Source organism: Protopterus annectens, chromosome 7.part0 (assembly GCF_019279795.1).
Source record: "Protopterus annectens isolate FY-2018-M chromosome 7.part0, PAN1.0, whole genome shotgun sequence".
Taxonomy (NCBI): Eukaryota; Metazoa; Chordata; order Ceratodontiformes; family Protopteridae; genus Protopterus; species Protopterus annectens.
Genome location: NC_056739.1, coordinates 1,722,790,614 through 1,722,804,848, shown reverse-complemented (window position 1 = coordinate 1,722,804,848; position 14,235 = coordinate 1,722,790,614). Strand labels below are relative to the sequence as shown.

General features: G+C 47.9%; 1 protein-coding gene across 1 annotated transcript in view; it reads left to right on the top strand.

Moving 5' to 3' along the window:
- LOC122806187 (acylamino-acid-releasing enzyme-like) overlaps window positions 1-14,235 on the top strand; it is a 1,918,826-nt gene that overhangs the window by 1,288,994 nt on the left and 615,597 nt on the right. The gene's annotated exons all lie outside the window — the stretch shown is intronic.

Below are 14,235 nucleotides of genomic sequence, written 5' to 3'. Positions count from 1 at the left end.
GCAGGGCCCCAGGGCCTGAGGACACCCCCGTCGTGGGTTCCCTTCTTCCGGGGGGTCCGTCCGAAACAGCTTCGGATGAGCCTCCACGGAAGAAATTGTGCAAGAGGAAGCACGTAGACTCCCAAGATGAGTCTGTCACATCGGACACTGACCTCGATGACGCGGAGGGGTCCCCAAAATCATCTTCGGATGATGTCTCTTTCTCGGATATCCTTGAGATTCTGAGACAGAGAGGAGATTGGCAGGCCAAAACCCCTTCCGCTGAGGAGTCAGTCTTCCTCAAGGCCTTCGGGGCCCAGCCCTCCGCCTCCTGGGTGTCTCTGCCCTTCGATGAATTGCTTGATTTGGTTTCTCGAAGGGCTTGGGAACACCCTGATACTGTGGAACCGGTGCCTGCAAGACCAAATAAATTTCTTTCAGCCCCCCCTCAAAAGGAATTTTTAACAAAAGGAGTTCCTGTAGATGCAATGGTGGTGGCATCTGCCACACAGCAGGACGTGGCAGAGGCTTCAACGTCTATCCACCCTCCTGATAAGGATTCCAGGAGCATGGATAGGTACGGGAAGCGTACCCTTTCTTCAGCGGCCTTTGCCTTACGGTCGCTGAATTACTTATGTCATTTTACTAGGCTCCAAAGGGACCTCCTTAAAGAGCTAAGTGAGTCCCTCACAGGTAATCTACCTGAGGCGCTAGCACTGGCTCATCTCGTATGCGGCCGAGGGGGCGAGTAGAGCAGCGGGAACAGGCGTCGCCCTCAGGAGACATGCCTGGTTACGCTTGTGTTCCTTTGCGGAGGCCTTCAAGTCTTCCTTCGCCGATGCCCCCTTTGATGGGTCGTCCTTGTTTGGACCCAAGGTGAAGGACACACTGACTCGGTGCGAGCAGGTGGGCAAGACCTTGACTGCCGTTGGGGCCCGTTTTTCCGCTCCCTCTAGGCCTTACCCCAAGGCCCAGAGAGGAGGGAAAATGTGGTTCAGGAAAACTCAGAGGTCTTTCCCTACTCCACCCAGTGATCCCCCCTCTAGAGGCGGGGGGGGGGAATTCAGGAAGACGTCGCCCCAGAGGCGGCAGAGGCCCCCATAACTCTGGAGACCGCGATTCCTTTCGTGGTTCTTCCTACACTCAACGTCCCTGAGTTGGTGCCCGACTGTGCAGCTCCGGAGCCAGTCGGGGTCGCTTATGGAACACCCACAAGCTTGGGAAGCTATTACCAGCGATCAGTGGGTGCTCCGGATTATAACCGGAGGCTATCTCATTCCCTCCATCAAGCCCCCCCTTCCCTTAAGGGAGATCCCGGACGTGCCACTCAGTCAGCGGGATCAGGCAGCAATAGAGGTTTCAAAGCTGCTAGAAAAAGGAGTCATCCAGCCTGTCCCCACCGATCAGATCGGATCAGGAACTTACTCAAGATTATTTTTGGTGCCAAAAAAGACAGGGGACTTCAGGCCCATTTTGGACCTCAGTTCATTGAATCGCTTTGTGAAAAAGTCCAAATTCTGAATGGTCACTCTTCAGTCCATTCTCCCACTATTGGTGGAGGATGTCTGGATGTGCTCCATAGATCTCCAGGACGCTTACTATCACATTCTGATAAGTCAAGAGTCCAGGAGACATTTACGCTTCTGCCTGGGAGACAGTCATTTCCAGTTCTGAGCACTGCCCTTTGGTCTCACCACAGCCCCCAGGGTGTCTGGCAGTGGTGACTGCTCACCTGAGAAGTCTAGGATTCCAAGTGTTTCCATATCTAGATGACTGGCTCCTTACTGCCACCCCCAAGCATCTACTATTTCAGGCGCTCATGGCCACAGTCACCTTGGGCCGTTTCCTGGGAATTACTTTCAACTGGCAAAAATCTGTACTACAGCCATCTCAGCGTATTACCTTTATAGGCGCAGAGTTAGATACAAAAAGGATGCGAGCTTTCTTACCGGCAGCAAGAATTCAAGTTTTGCAGAACCAAGTTCGATCCTGCCTCCCTCTATCAAGAGCTCCGGCCCATCTGATTCTACAGGTGTTGGGCTCGATGGCATCAACTGTACTCCTAGTTCCCTTAGCCAGACTGCACATGCGGGTGCTGCAATGGCTTCTGTCGGTTCAATGGTCCTATCAAGAACTCCCTTTGAACCACTTAGTTATGATTACGGAGAGTTGCCGTCGAGATCTGCGTTGGTGGCTCCTCCGATCCAATCTCGACCAGGGGCGACCCTTTATTCCTCAGTCCCCTGTTGCCACTGTGACCACGGACGCCTCCCAGGTAGGGTGGGGGGGGGTCATTACCTGGACAGGTCTGTCCAAGGCACATGGCAACCCCAGGAAGCGCATTTGCACATCAATATCCTGGAGATGAGAGCGGTACTTCTGGTACTACAAGCTCTCCATCACGCTCTCCCGCAAGGTCCGATTGCTATCCTATCCGACAACATGTCGGTGGTTTGGTATATAAACAAGTAAGGTGGGACCAGGTCGTACCCACTGTGCAGAGAAGCCATGAGACTTTGGCACTGGGCGGTAGCTACCAACCGCTTCCTAATGGCAACGCACATACCGGGGAAATCCAATGTGATTGCGTACAGACTAAGCAGGACCATCCTGTTACCCCACGAGTGGTCCCTCAACCAAAGAGTGGCTGCAGAAATCTTCGCCAACTGGGGTCTCCCTTGCTGCGACTTGTTTGCCAGCCCCCACAATGCGAAGTGCAGAGAGTTCTTCACTCTGATCCCCTCTCAGGGACAGATTCCCAGGGACGCTCTAACCCACATTTGGCCCCCCGGTCTCCTTTATGCCTTCCCTCCGGTTCCCCTCCTGCCGAGGGTGATACAGAAGGCAATTTACCTGGAGAGCGACATGATTTTGATTGCCCCGCAATGGCCTCGTCAGGTTTGGTTCCCTTTCCTTCGGAGGTATGCAGTAGAAGGTCCATGGTTTCTGGACCCGGTGCCAGACCTGTTGACTCATCAGTCAGGACAGTCTCACCCATCTCTCAGGTCCTTGAGGTTGGCGGCATGGTTACTCCGCTTTCATCCTTAGTCAGAGACAATTCCCTCTCTCCGGAGGTGATCCACATATTGTTTTCCTCTCACAAACCTTCCACTGTCAAACTGTATTCCAGCAAATGGAAAAGGTTTGCCTTTTGGGCTCAGCAACGAGGTATAGACCCTCTTACCGCCCCAGTATCGGAGGTCTTGAATTTCCTGGCCTCGCTTTTTCAGTTGGGCTCCTCAGTTTCCACGATTAAGGTTCAGCTAGCGGCTATCTCTAATTTTCATGCTTCTTTTGAACCTTCATTAATGTCTCACAAACTTTGCAAGTCTTTCCTTAAAGGAGCATGGCTCCTTAGGCCCCCAATATCTCATCCTGTCTCCCCTTGGGACCTAAATTTGGTTCTGGCTGCCTTAACTGCCCGCCCCTTTGAACCAGCTGCTACCTGCGATTTGAAATTTCTGTCCTGGAAAACTGCCTTTTTAGTGGCCATAACTTCGGCCAGGCGGGTTTCAGAGCTTCAAGCTCTTTGTTCTGATCCTCCTTATTTGATATTTCACAAACATAGAGTGTCCCTGAAATTAAATCTCTCCTTTTTACCAAAGGTAGCTTCTTCTTTCTGCATTCAACAGGCTCTAGAGCTCCCTGTATTTTTTCCCGAGTTTTCCAATAACGCAGAATATATCCTTCATCAGTTGGATGTCCATAGACAACTGCGTTTTTATTTGAATAGAACTGCTCAGACGCGGAAATCAAATCAACTGTTTGTTTCCTTTGCAATAAACAAATTGGGTCAACCAGTAGCTAAAACCTCCATAGCTAAATGGATTAAAGATTGCATCTCTTTCATTTATTCACAGGCTAACAAAGAGCTTCCCTTTCCAGTCAGGGCTCATTCTACCAGGGCAATGACTACTTCTGTAGCTTTCCACTCCAAATTATCAATAGATGATATTTGTGCTGCGGCTACCTGGACTTCTCCGCACACTTTCATTTCTCATTACAAGCTAGATGTGGTTTCTCGAGGCAGGGCTTCATTTGGTTCCACAGTTCTCAGGAGTGTTTTCCAATGAGCCACCCGGGATTTAGGTGCTAGGGACGCTGTCCCATCAGTTATGAATGTAGTAGATAGGATCCCATTACATCTTTTAGTTATGTACTTACCATAACTTCGGATGTATGGGATCCATCTCGCCTACATTCATCGCACTCCACCCTCCTTCCCCTTCCATTCGGATTTAGAGGAAATGTAGTTCCATTTGGAGATCTTCTCTTGAAGAACTTTAGTTGGTTGTAGTAACTACTATTTTTTCTGTGTTTGCATGTAAGTATGAAAGCGAACAAACAAGATCTGGGGAAGCAGGTGTGGTGCATCCTGGGATAGAGGGTAGCCCAGCCAATAAGAGACTTCGTTCTAGTGTACTAGTTGGCCGAGTCGGAGCCGATGGATTGGCTCCGAGCCCATCAGTTATGAATGTAGGCGAGATGGATCCCATACATCCGAAGTTATGGTAAGTACATAACTAAAAGTTTCTAAGGCCAAGAGTACGAGCTACGCCTAAAAAAAATGACCCAAACTCAAGCGCCTGCTTCCTTGCCACAATCACAGATGCTTAAAATGGCTTTAGACCTGATCATGTTGACTAGGGGAAGCCAGCCTTCCCCTGCTAAAAGAAAAAGAGACTTGTTGCTAGCAGCTTTATCTGGCCTAGAGTCCGATGACTCTGAGGTTTCTGATTATGAAGACATGCCCTTATCTGGCTATGAAGATCCATTCCTTCTGCCTCCCCTCCAGAGGATTTTTCTTTTGGTGAAATCCTACATACTTTGGGAGAGCATTTCCATTGGTAATGCCAGGATTATCCTCAGTTCAAAAAGAGACTCAGGGAATTTTTAGACTTACCACAGCACAGACCCTTAGCTATCCCTCCTGTTCTGGATGATGTCTTTATGGCGTCCAGTCTAACTCCTGATACTTTACCCCCTGCTCCCAGGAAACCTGACAGATACTACAGAGTCCCTGACTCACACAAATTTTTTTTCAAAAATCTTACTGCTGACCCAGAGGTCATCTCCCAAGGACCTAAAGGAATAAAAGCAACTACAGCTAAGAATCCCACACCCTCGGACAGGAATTCCCGAGCTTTAGACAGATGAGGTAAAAAAGTATACACCTCTGCAACTCTTGCCATTAGAGCATTAACTTGTCAGTTCCACATGCTGAAATACCAGCAATATACTATGGAACTTATTAAGCAAAAATTATCTACCTTCCCTGACTGTGCAGAAAATAAAGAATTACAGGAGCTTGTGCACTATGCAAGCCAAGTCAGCAAGCATACCCTGCAATGTGGGTTTGACACCCTAGAAGCATCTTGCAGGGCAGCAGTCGGGTTCTGTGCTCAGAAGGCATGCCTGGCTTAAGGAGCAGACGTTGCCAGACCATGCAAATCAAAATTATTGGACACACCACTGAACAAGAACAATCTGTTTGGCACCAAAGCAGAAGAAGCTTTAAAAAAGATGGAAGAAGAAGCTAAGTCTACGCAGATAGTCAAAGATTTTTTGCAAGTGCAGCCTCCAAAATTAAGTAGGCATTGCCCCTCAAAACATTGGTCCTTTCCAGCCCCCTGAAGGCCACCTCAAACTAGACCTAGGGGAAACAGACCCCCACCCAGACTACAGTCTCAGGGTATGCAGAGATCTAAGCAATGGAGTACCTCCACTTCTAAAACAGGGAGTGTTAAGCCACCCCCTTATCAACTCTTAGCCTCACCTCTGCTCAATTGCTTGTGCCCCTAGGAGGAAAACTTGCCCAACATGTAAAAAAAAATGGACCTCCATCACCAACGATCGATGGGTCCTCAACATAGTATCCCAGGGGTACAAATTTTATTTCCACACACTGCCAACCCCAAAAGGGTTCCCAGACCTTCCTACAAACCAGTGGGCAGAGGCACAACATCAAACTCAGTCCCTGCTCTCCATAAGGGCAATTCAGCCTGTTCCTGCTGAACAGATAGGCCAAGGTTCTTATTCCAGACTTTTCCTGGTACCCAGAAAAGAGGGCACTTGGCACCCAATCTTAGATCTATCCCTTCTAAAGTTTTCTAAAGGGTTTGAGTCTCACAAAGGATAATTGGCAAGGCTTAAAATGGCTCGCAAGGCCAGTTAGCCTAGTACTAATCTATGAATTTATCAATCTATAAAACATCTTCCTGGTGGTATCAAAAGTCAAAATGCTCACCCTAAAGCAGCTTCTCCCTATGCTGTCCAAAGGTGCCTGGTTAGCCACTCTAGATCTAAAGGAGGCCTATCTGCACATCCCAAACAGGGACTCCTGCAGAAAATATCTATGTTTCAGGGCAGGACCTATGCATTGTCAGTTCTCTGCACTTTCCTTTGGCTTATCTACTGCTCCCAGAGTTTTCACAAAATGCTTGGCTCCAGCCATTGCCTATTGCAGACAAAGAAATATTCAAATTTACCTCTACTTGGACGATTGCCTGATTCAGGCAGACAGTCAGGAAAAGCAGTTGCAGCACCTGACATTTGTAAAGGACCTTCTAACCTCCCTGGGGTACACTATCAATGAAAAGAAATCCAAACATGTCCCCAGTCAAAAAAAATGTATTCCTGGGAGCAAGCTTGGACACAGCAACCCAGATGGCATTCCTTACTCCAGAAAAACAAACCTATCTGACAGTCTACTTCTCTCAAATGGCCACCAAAACCCAGTTATCTGCAAGGAAAATCCTGCAAGTTCTAGGGTTCATGGCCTCCTACATTCTACTAATTCCATATGCCAGACTGCATATGAGGAAACTTCAATGGTACGTAAAAAGTCTTTGGTGCCAACATTCTCAGGACCTGAAAACTATCATACCTGTGATACCTTGTCTAAGGAAATAGTTCCTCTGGTGGGCAACAGCATGCAACCACAACAAGAGGGTTCCCTTTACACAACCCCACGCCACCCAGACCCTAACCACAGATGCATCAGACTATGCCTGGAGTGCACATCTGGATGGCAGGTGCATTCAGGGAAACTGGAGCCCAAATCAAATTCATTTGCACATCAACCAAAAGGAGATGCTAGCTTAGCTGTTCAGCACGCTCTGACAGCTTTCAGATCCCTACTCTGTCCGGGACCCCTTCTAATCAAAACCAATAACACCACAGTGATGTGGTACATCAACAAGCAGGGGGGAACCCACTCTGCAGGCTAGCCATGACCCTCTGGAACACGGCCTCAGCCATGCATATTCACGTGCAAGCTCAATTCCTGCCAGAAAGACAAGACTCTCTGGCAGTCAACTTAATCAGAAATGTCCTAGACCCACACGAGTAGCAATTAAACCACAGCACCTTCAACCTTGTGACCCAGGAATGGGGTACCGCAAAGGTGGACCTATTTGCCTCCCCCTACAACCACCAGCTCAGCAAATTCTGCACCAGGGATCCTCACAGCAAGGCCTGGAAATTGGATGCCCTATCCTTCCAGTGGGCAAACCTCTCAATTTATGCTTTTCCCCCTGTACCTCTTCTTACAAGAGTATTACTTAAGATAAGGGAGGAAAGACCAAGGGCAGTCCTGATTACTCCAGACTGGCCACTCCAACACTGGTATCCACTACTGTGCAGTCTTGTCACCGTTGCCACCATGGCACCTCCCACAGACCCCAACTCTCCTGACTCAGTAGGAGGGACAGTTCTTGCATCCGCAATTGCAGACCCTGAACCTCACAGCCTGGCTTATTCCTTGACCTCTCCTCCAGTGGCCAGCCTAAGCAAGCAGATACTGGATGTCATACGTGAAGCCATATGAACCAGTACTAGAAAATCCTATGCTGACAAGTGGAAGAGGTATTGTTCCTGGATCCAGACTAAAGGAGCAGACCCAGCACAGCCCTTCTTACCTCTCATCCTGGATTACCTAGCAGACCTACTCCACAGGGGCCTTTTCTTCTCTTCCATTAAGATCCATGCCTCTGCCATCTCTGATCATTACAGCACTGAGCCACCTCTCTTCTCTCACCCTCTCATCAAGCAGTTCCTGAGAGGGGCTAACAAATTAAGGCCACCAAGAAGAGCCCCTACCCCTGCTTGGGACTTTAACTTTTGTGTTGGAAAAGCTCACGCTACCCCCCCCCCCCCACTTTTGAGCCTGCAGTGTCAGCAGAGGTAAAATTCCTCTCTTGGAAAACAGCCTTGCTTCTGGCCATCACTTCAGCTAGAAGAGTGTCTGAGCTACAAGCACTTATGGCTGTGGAACCCTTCATTATTTTTCATGCTGACAGGGTCTCCCTCAGGACTAACCCCACTTTCATGCCTAAAGTGGTGTCCAGTGTGGCTCTCAACCAATCTATTTATTTACCCACCCTTTTCCCTAATCCTCAAAATAAGGGGGAAAGGATCCTGCATTCTTAGATGTGCACAGACAGCTCAGATTCTACCTTGATAGGACTAAGCCCTTTAGGAAATATGACCAATTATTAGTCAGCTTTGCACCAGGGGTGGAGGGCTAGGCCATATCAAAACAAACTATCTCCAAATGGATAGCACACTATATCCATTTCTGTTACAAACACCATGGGAAACCACCCCTCAGGGGGTCAGAACTCATTCCACTAGGGCAACTTCAACCTCTACAGCCTTTCTCAGAGGAGTCCATACCAGGGGCATTCTGGAAGCTGCAACTTGGAGTTCTGTTCAAGCATTACCACCTGCCTATCTTTTCCAAATCCACGGCAGACTTTGAAACCGTAGTCCTGCAGGGCATACTAGCCAGCCCCAACTCCTCTTGACTGCCTCCACCCTTTCTTCAACTTTGGGAATCAACCCGTGCGTGATGACTGCAGCAGTGAAACATGAAGAACATAGTACAGTAACATAGTACCGTAAATGTAGATGTTCGAGTGTATTCACTGTTGCAGTCCTGGTTTCCCACCCTCCAGCCCCCTTGTCTCTCTCTCTCTCTCTCTCTTTCTCACGCCTTACAGGGCTATTGGTATTTACTTTTTACTGGTGGTGTTTTTTTCACCATAACTTAGCTCACTATTTGGGGGCTCCTGACATTTGGGGCAAGAAAAACTGATGTAGTGGTGACGGCTGCCTGTTTTTATATCACTGACGACCTGACGTCAGTCCTGAAGTGACAGCAACCGATGCAGAAATACCAAGTCTCTGGTATTCGGGCCAACTGAGGGCTACCCCTCCCAGGATAACCCAAGTGTGATGACTGCAACAGTGAAGACACTCGAACATCTACATTTATGGTACGTGTACACAACTGTACTTTATCTATCCTTTTTGTGGGACGTATCTCAAGACATATGTTTTTTTTTCTTTTGCTTACAGTGCCATAGCAGTTCATTTTGATATAAACTGCATGCTTCCTTGTATTATGGGATGTCCTTCTATTCCTATGTTGCAGTATTCATACTGTGGGATTTTCTGCCTCAGGTGACCCAGTGTCGGCCCCTATACAAAAGCTTAAGCCTGGCTGTGGTAGGTGCGTGGGACGTCACACACAGGGCCATAAACCAGGAACTATAAATGTGACATCTGCACGCACAAACCCCAGAACTTTTCAGCCGCAGATGACGCTACTTCAACCGCTTCACTCCTATGACCAAAGACTTCTAAAGATAAGTACCCCATTAGGGATTTTTTCTCTTACGTACGCTTGAGTTTGGTTGCTGTAGATTTTCCTTTAGCCGATGTCTGAGAAAAAGAGCAAATGTAACTGCGGGCGTCAGATACCACACAAAGACTCTCCTGACCGCTGTGTGTTTTGTTTAGCAAAGGAGCACGACCATAAGGCCTGCCCCATTTGTCAGTCTCTCTTGCCAAAGACCCTACACAGCTGACTAGTGGCACTTAACTTGTATTTGGAAAATCAAAGACTAAAATGCCTTACTCTCAGAATGGATCCCAGTTGATCGCCCAAGCCAAACAACCTAGGAAGAAGGCCAAGGTTTCCAGGCCTTTTCCCAGTGTTGATGCGCCACTGGATGTCCCACCAACTACTGATATAGGGGCCGAGCGACACCCGATTACTCTGTCGGCTTCAATGGTTCCTCTGGAAAAGGCCATTTCTGCAGCCATGGAAAGCATGTCCGCAGAGTTAAGCCAGATGCTGGCCATAACCGACATCAAGGGGAAGCCAACACTTGGTTGGCCAACTGAGACTTCTCCTGCACCAGCCCAGGCCTCTGTCTCTAAGCCTACCCCTAAGCCCACGCCAACAAAGAAAAAACAAAAGACTAAACACTTGAGCCCCACGCCTCAAGTAGCTCCAGAATGGCAGTCATTTACCAACTCACTAATTCAGGCCTTCATGGCTCTTAGGCCCTCAGGCCCTGCATCTTCCAGCATTCCTGTGCTGAGCCCTAGGCCAGCCTCTGCTTCTTCCCAACCTTTAACCACTACTCATCAGATAGAAGAAGAAGAAGAACCAGAACAGTCCTATTCCTCTTCTGAGGAATCCATTTCTAAGTCTCTCAGATTCCTTCACCTGTGGATTAGTACTCCTCAGATGAAGACTCTATTGCAGGTGATTTCCCACCAGAGGACATTACCTTTGTGGAAACCATTACAAAAATGAAGGACTACTTCAATTGGGAAACTGTCTTAATGTCAGATACCCAGAAAAGATAGTTTGAACTTCTGCAACTTGAGTCACCATCCCCTTCATCTACTCCTCCTGTGCTTCCAGCTTTCCCGGATGCCTTTAACTATGTCTCCAAAACCCTGATTCTCAACCTCCTGCCCCTAAAAGGCCAGATAGATTTTACAAAGTGCCTGATGGCCAGAAATTTCTGGTGAACCCCTCCGGCTAACCCAGCAGTCATTGCTGTGTCTCCAGACAGACAGTCTAAGCAATTACCCTCTGCTTCACTTTTGCCAACAGATAAAGACAGCAAAACTATGGGCAAAATGGGTAAGAAGGTATACACCCCCTCTTCCTTAGCCTTCAGGGCTATTAACTACCAAACCCACATGGTTAAATATGCCCTGGACCTTGTCTCCCAGGCTTCCACCTTGCTGTCCTCTACTCCAGACTGTCCAGCCACAGCTGACATTGCATCAAAGCTGCCTCTAGTTACACAAGTAGCCAGACACTCTATCAGATGCAGTTACGATGCAGCAGGGGCTTCAGCCATGGCAGCTGCATCTGCCTTACACAGATACTCCTAGCTTCTCTTACAGCCTCTACCCAAGGATTTCAAATCCAAAATCATGAATGCTCCACTGGACCACAACCTGTTATTTGGGAAAAACTCAGCAGAACTTTTCAAAAACTTACAAGAGAAAAGCAAAGAACTACAAGATATTAAGCATCTGCTGGTATCCCCCTTTCCCAAATATTATAGGAACTACCAAGCAAAAACATCCTTTGTCAGAAGGCCTCCATCAACTTCATGCCCTCCCTCCTCAAGGCCCCTCAAGGCATCCAGGAGACAGCCTTACTCCAGTACCCCCAACTTTCAGCCACCATCCAAACAGCCCTTTCCAGATAGAGGGGGCCCCCCTTGAGCGTGACTGCCTTGCTCCACTGCCCCTGTATGCCCGCCTTACCCACTGCCTTCTCTTCTGGAAATCCATCACAGCACATCTTTGGGTTCTTTCCATCATCCAAAAAGGATATTACCTATCTTGGAAAGAAAGACCAAAACCAAAAAGAATCCCTTTCTCTCCAAGAAATCAGCTTCATCTAGTCTCTCTCATTCTGGAAGAACTCCTGACTCAAGGAACTATAGAACCAGTTCCCTCAGGACAGGAAAGACAAGGCTTCTATTCCAGTCTTTTCCTAGCTCTAAAAAAGGATGGCCCTTGGAGACCAGTCCTGGACTTATCACATCTGAACCTGTTTCTGAAGGTTCCTCTCCTTCAAGATGCTTTCCCTTCAAACCCTCATATCCTTCACCCCCCCCCCCCACAAGCCTTCATAGTCACTATAGACCTAAAGGATGCTTACCTGCACATTCCGGGCCATCCCACAGGAAATTTCTGCACTTTACTGGCCACTCTTCACACTATCAGTTTACAGCCTTGCCATTTGGTTTGTCTACTGCCCCCAGAGTCTTTACAAAGTCCTTGGCCCCAGCCATTGCCTAGTGTAGAACCAAGGGAATCCAAATCTACCCTTACCTGGATGACATTCTCATTTTGGCAGAATCAAACTCCACCCTACAGACCCATCTCAAGTTTACCATGTCTCTCCTCCACAACCTGGGATTCATTCTAAACCTGCAGAAATCCTCTCTGCTTCCTCAACAGGACAAAGTATTCCTAGGGTGCAGGATCAGAACAGAGCAAATGAGATCCTTTCTCCCACCAGACAAAGTGCAGTCTCTCTCCACCCATTTTCAAAGCCTACTTTCTGCAATCTCTCTGCAAGACAATTTCTACAAATCCTAGGTCTCATGGCAGCTACTATTCCCATGCTCCCATTAGCCAGGATACATATGAGAAAATTCCAATGGTACCTAAAGAATGTGTGGTCTCAGAGCCAACACCCACTAGACAAACGTATTGCCATTCTCCTCTGCTTAAAAACAGAACTGAAGTGGTGAAGTGAGCAAACCAGACAGGACCATGGCATTCCCCTTCAATACCCCCCCCACCACTCAATCCATGCGCACAGATGCATCAGACCTAGGATGGGGGGCAACAGTAAATGGCTTCAGGGTACAACAGCGTTGGACCCCGGCCCTGCAAAACAATACATCAATATCAGAGAAATTACTGCAGTCTTCCTGGCTCTGAAAGCTTTCCTTCCCATCTTGCAACCAGAGCTGTTCCACACTGTGACAGACAACACAGCTGTCATGTGATACCTCAACAAACATGGAGGGACAAAGGCATACCAGTTATGCCAGATAACCCTACAAATCTGGGATCTAGCAGCCAATCACAACCTTTTCCTGAAGGCCTCTTACATCCCCTCTCAGAAAAACAAACAAACAGTCTTACTCAGCAGAACATCCTCTCTACAACACGAATGGATGTTGCACAAGGAAACCTTCTTAGACATTGTCCACCAGTGGGCACACCTCAAGTGGATCTGTTTGCCTCCCCTAAGAACAGACAACTAAACAAATTCTGTACTAGGGATCACACTCCACTAGCATGGAGAGTGAATGCCTTCAGCTTTCCATGGAAGTGAATGTTCCTATACGCTCCCCCCCTTCCCTCTAATACACCAGGTCCTACTGAAGATCAACAAGGACCAACCAAAAAATCTTGCTGGTGTCTCCCTATTGGCCAAGGCAACACTGGTTCCCTCTTCTTCCCTCCCTAGCCAAGGGCAATCCCCACAAGTTACCTCACAAGGTGGACCTCCTCACACAACAAAAGGGATCTCTCATTCACCCCCAGCTGCTTTTGCTGCATCTAACTCTTTGGGTGATCAACTTCTGATCCCTTTCAGATAACATTACTCAGAGGACGTACTCTCAGTCCTGAGGGAGGCCAGGAAACCACCTACTAAGAAAAACTATTTGTCTAAATGGCAAAGATTCTCAGAATGGTGTTCTCTTAAGGATAAGGACCCTTTTCAGGTGGATCCTTCACTTGTCCTTAGCTGTATATGCAAGCTCATTAAGGAAGGACTAGCATATTCTTCAGTGAAAGTCCACCTTTCTGCCATTTCAGAATGCTTGCCTTTACAGCCAGCTCTGCTTTCTAGACTGGACGTTAAACTTTTCCTGAGAGGGGTCTTGCATATCAGACCACCAAGAAAACCAATCCCTCCTCCTTGGGACCTCAATTTTGTGCTGGAAAAATTCACCTTACCTCCTTTTGAGCCAGCAAGCACAGCTTCTCTACAAATGTGCACATGGAAAACCATTCTTTTAGTGGCCATTGCCTCCGCTAGAAGAGTGTCTTTACTACAGGCCCTCATGGCATGCCCTCCTTACACCACCGTCCACAATGACAGGGTGACCTTGCACACAAACCCTTCCTTCATTCCCAATGTGGTGAACGAACTATCCCTAAACCAGTCCATTCATTTACCCACCTTCTTCCCCTCTCCAACTAATACTGCAGAGAGGATCCTTCATTCCGTAGATGTACACAGACAACTGAGATTCTACTTAGACAAAACTATGTCCTTCAGAAAATTTGACCAACTCTTCATCTTCTTCCACCCCAGGGCTCTGGGTAAGGCAGTCTCCAAACAAACCATTTCCTGTTGAATCAGGAAATCCATTCTGTTCTGCTACTCACCATCATGGCAAACCATTG